Below are 4,901 nucleotides of genomic sequence, written 5' to 3'. Positions count from 1 at the left end.
GGCGACGTCGCAAGCGTTACTGGCTGGGATCTGGAGACTGGAACATTTGGAACCTGAAGCCTCCAGCCATTCTCGGTCCCGTCAAAGTGAATAGCTATTTACTCTTCTTTGGAGTTCTTTCCAGCACTAATTTACATTCAATTTTCTCTGGTAGAAGTCCAGTCTTGAATTATATGTTTATTAATTTCCTTTCATTTCATTAATTTACCGTATTGACCAAATATGGTCAATGCCAATCCACTGATATTATTTAATTCACGGCAGGCACTGCGGATTAATTTTTCATTAATCCGTAGAACCTGACCGCTTTTACTAATCAACAGATTCGTCATCAAAATGCTTAGTTATGGATAACGCACATGTCGAGTGTTTTAGATGATAGCTACAATCAAGGATAAGCGATGAATACGCTGAGTGGGCTTTTCCGAATAGAAAATATTACCGATATAATATCGTTAAGAAAAAAGCATCAGCTTAACAAAAAGATCTCTTAACAGGTCATATATTGTTGAGAACTGAGGTTAATTAAGACTCAACCTCGAGCAGTTTGGCCATGATTGAGACTCAGCAAACAAGCAGTTGGAACATAACTAAGACTCATCATCCAGCGGTTGAAAGGTAACTAGGACTAAAGATCCAGCTGTTGGGCCGTTACTAAGATTCATCATCCAGTAGTTGAAACGTAACTAATACTCAACATCAGCAGTTAAGTAATGACTTAGACTCAACCTCCAGCAGGTTGGACTTCAACGTGACCGCGGCCGAACATCCGACAGTTGGGACTTGAACATGACCGCGGCTGAACATCCGGCAGTTGAGACTTGAGCATGACCGCGGCCGAACATCCGGCAGTTGAGACTTGAACATGACCGCGGCAGAACATCCGGCAGTTGGGACTTGAACATGACCGCTGCCGAACATCCGGCAGTTGGGACTTGAACATGACCGCGGCCGAACATCCGGCAGTTGGGACTTGAACATGACCGCGGCAGAACATCCGGCAGTTGGGACTTGAACATGACCGCCGTAGGACGTGTTTTTTAACAGGCATCTGACCGTAAATTTGCGCGGCTCACGACATCGGAGGAACACGTTTGCCGGACCGCAAGAAGCGCCAAAATATGCCCGAAAGTTCGTGAGAATGGAAGAAATCGCAAAATATTCCCATGCAAGTTCCTTTCAATATTATCCAGGTTTTAATCCGCATTGATTCAAATACAGAACTAAATCGAGATCTTTTATAGTCTAAAATATTGTTTATGCAGGTTAATTGGATTCAGGCATTGGAATTAAATTCAAGTTGCGAAGAATTTATATTACTGTATAACTTTATTTACTTAACTAACTAACTACTAATTACTTAACTTTAATTACTTAACTTAAATTTTTTTGAATGATGTTTGAGAGAAACTGTTGCGGCTGTCAAGCACACGACGAAATGACCATGATAATGTGAAGTCAGCATCAAAATCTTATAAATTTACGTTTTTCGAATTATCTTTACATTAATCGAGGCTCGAAAAAAGACAGCATAATTGCCTAATTGCTGGGAATTGCATAAAGACACGGACTGAAAGACACGATTTCCTGAGAACTTTCGATGTAAACAATTTACTGAACATTAACTTGCGTGCTTCGTGAACTTTAGCGAGTATTACACTAAAAAATATCGTTTAGACGATAATAATGATGAAAAAAAAAACAGTATTAAAAACAAAAAATTTTACAAGGGACATCTAATCACATATGTTATACGTAGTAATACAAGCTTGTGTGAAAACTTGTTGCTCCGCTAATACGTATATGTTGGCTGTTCGTTCACGCGTCTCCACTAAACTTTTCGTGCCGGATTCTAACTTTTTATTGTTTATTTAATTTATTTTTATCTTAACGCTGTGAAATCGAAAAATTGAGAGAAGAGTTTAATTTGAAATTGAAATTCTATTTGCACTTTGGTGAATTTAAAATTTGTTTAGAAATAACACATTTAAATTTTTGTTAATTTTCAACAGGAATTGACTGGGAGTTTCTTACAAAATATAGGTTTCAATTCGATTATGATTCGATTAACCGGTCGATATTTAATTATGACACTATAGTATACTAACTAAAACCTAAATTCGGAAACACATGGTTCAGGAAGACTGCGTTCGAGATGGTGGGGTTTGGAAAAACTATATTCTGAAATTTTGAAGATTATTTATCGCATTTATTTATTCATATTTATCTATTTATCATATTTATCTATCCTGCTCATAATATGATGTACCCTTTTAAAAGAACTCCCAATTGCTGCGTTCAACTATCACTACTGTTTAATATGTTGAAAATAAAGAAACAACTTGGAGATGTTGAGGAGTTTGATCCAATGTCAGCAACGTGTTCAACAAACATTCGCTCAGTATGGAAGAAAAACACTGAACTAAATTCACCATCAATGACACATGAGTTGCCACTCAGCAGTTACTGCACTTAACTCGCCTTCCGTCAAAAAGAACCGTGAAATACTGTACATAACTCTGATTTGTAGAGCTCGATTACTACAAAATAAACACGAAGAGGCTTCCAAATCACAAAACTTTGTGGTTCACTTTATTTAAAAAATATATCGTTTCCATTGAAGGCTGACGGCATAAGTGCAGTGGTGACTCGACTGTCATTGTCGTCACTTAAATAAATGCAAGATTAATAAGCGATGGTAATAATATTCAGATAACTTCATTTGTTGGCAGTGGCTGACTGAGACTTCACTTTAAATACGTGCAATAAATAACTCCTCGCAACAGGCACAATTAGCGACCGCGGCAGAATGCGTCACAGAACTTGTGAGACAATAGAGACGCTCTCTGAGGTTCCCCATTTTAAATCAAACACGAATATCTGAGATAACATATAAATTATAAACATTAATAAGACTCATTCCTGCTTCCATTCATAATTATTGATCACTTAGGTTATACAATTCACTATAGTAAAACTCTATTTCCAGTTTACCTGATCAATTTTGCACTAGTTTCAAGGTCTGGTCTGTTTGACATTCAAACATTTTATTGAAGAAATAGCACAAGGTTTTATATTAAACCTGAAATTATGAATATAAATAGTTTTTTCTTTGCATTCGATAATTCAATAGCATCAGTTTGCAAAAACGAGACGATAACTTACTGAGACATTTCTTTACACAATTTTATTAGCGAGATAAGCTTTTCTAACAATGCATTTCAGCGCTAAACCATCGAAAGCTGTTATGCTGTATGTACATTAAGTTTATACTGTAAGTCACCCATACATGTATGCTGATAATGTTGGAGGTCGCCTGGGGAGTGTTTCGGCTGCTTCAGGATCACTACTACGGCTGCGTTGAGGTCGCTTTAAACTAATAGGGTGAAATTCAACTTCTTCGTTACGAGAATATAATTCATTTATACTTGTAAACTACCGTTTAAAAGTCCAGTAACCAATATATTTTATTTTAAAATTATCTTATACATAATGGTCAAAGCGCTTGAGTGTTAGAAGCCTGGCGCTGCAGATATACAGAAGCTGTTGGGTATACTGAGCAATGGCTAAGGAACATTCTTCTTGACATTCCGCAGTCAAATAACATGACGCATTATTGGGGAAACTGAATAACAGTCAAGAAATCAGGCACAATATTCTGGAGTGGAAACTTGAAGAGTCATAAATAACTTTAAACAACTTATCAAACTACCAATTTTCATCCCATGACTTAAGTGAAGTATAACAATAACTGGTTTAGTGTCGCGCAAGCTTCATATTGGTATAATGTGCAAATTTGTAGCCTTCCTAAACTGCCCAGTGCTAATTTTAAGCACATTTCTTAGCTCATAAGCTCACTTAACTTGCCGGTGATTCATTCAAGATTAATTAGCACACTCATCTCTCCTATAAACCCACCATGGTTCTACTAATTAAAGTCAACTAATAACCTTTCCAGCTTTAATATTAGGTAATCGATTGCTACTGACAACATGTAAGTTCCACTAAAGGCGACTAATAACCTTTTCAGTTTCGCTATTAATTAATCGATTACTACTGACAACATGGAAACTCCACTAAAGTCGATTAATAACCTTTTCAGTTTCGCTATTAATTAACCGATTACTACTGAGAACATTGAAGTTCCACTAAAGTCGACTAAAAACCTTCCCAGTTTCACTATTAAGCAATCGATTGCTACTGACATGTAAGTTTGTCCACTTAATTAAAAATTTGCTTTCAAACATCAATTGAACAAAAAATTCAACCAATGCATGAAAAATGCTCGAACTGATAAGGAGTTCACCATAAATGTCTCCCCTGAGCACTCAGATTGTCAGCACCAATGAACAATCTTCATTTTTATAATGATAAATTTCCACAGAAACCGTTAAAAAAATTATAGTTACAATCATTCTTGGATTTCAGAGTCCGTGAAGCGAAAATGTTTGGCTGTGGTTTGAGTTAGAGCGAACACTTCCTTAATGTTGCTTGATTACGTGTTGCGGTTGCGGCCGTTGCAGAAAAACATGGCCGCACCGCCGCGGAGAACGAAATTATCTCCATAGGCTGCATGAAATTCACGGCTGCTCTGAAATACAGCTGCGGGACAACATGTCAGCTGAATGCGACATGTAGTAGGAAAACAAGTTTAATTCAGACGCTGAAAGTAATTTATGATCGATACGGGCGTGAGCTGACATGTCTGCTCTAATCGGGTGTAGACTGACATGTCTGCTCTAAGCGGGTGTAGACTCACATGTCTGCTCTAAGCGGGTGTAGACTGACATGTCTGCTCTAAGCGGGTGTAGACTGACATGTCTGCTCTAAGCGGGTGTAGACTGACATGTCTGCTCTAAGCGGGTGTAGACTGACATGTCTGCTCTAAGCGGGTGTAGACT

The sequence above is a fragment of the Hyalella azteca genome, unplaced genomic scaffold (genome assembly GCF_000764305.2).
Source record: "Hyalella azteca isolate HAZT.00-mixed unplaced genomic scaffold, Hazt_2.0.2 contig12717, whole genome shotgun sequence".
NCBI lineage: Eukaryota > Metazoa > Arthropoda > Malacostraca > Amphipoda > Hyalellidae > Hyalella > Hyalella azteca.
The sequence above is the reverse complement of the archived record's forward strand: the minus strand, read 5'-3'. Positions refer to the sequence as shown.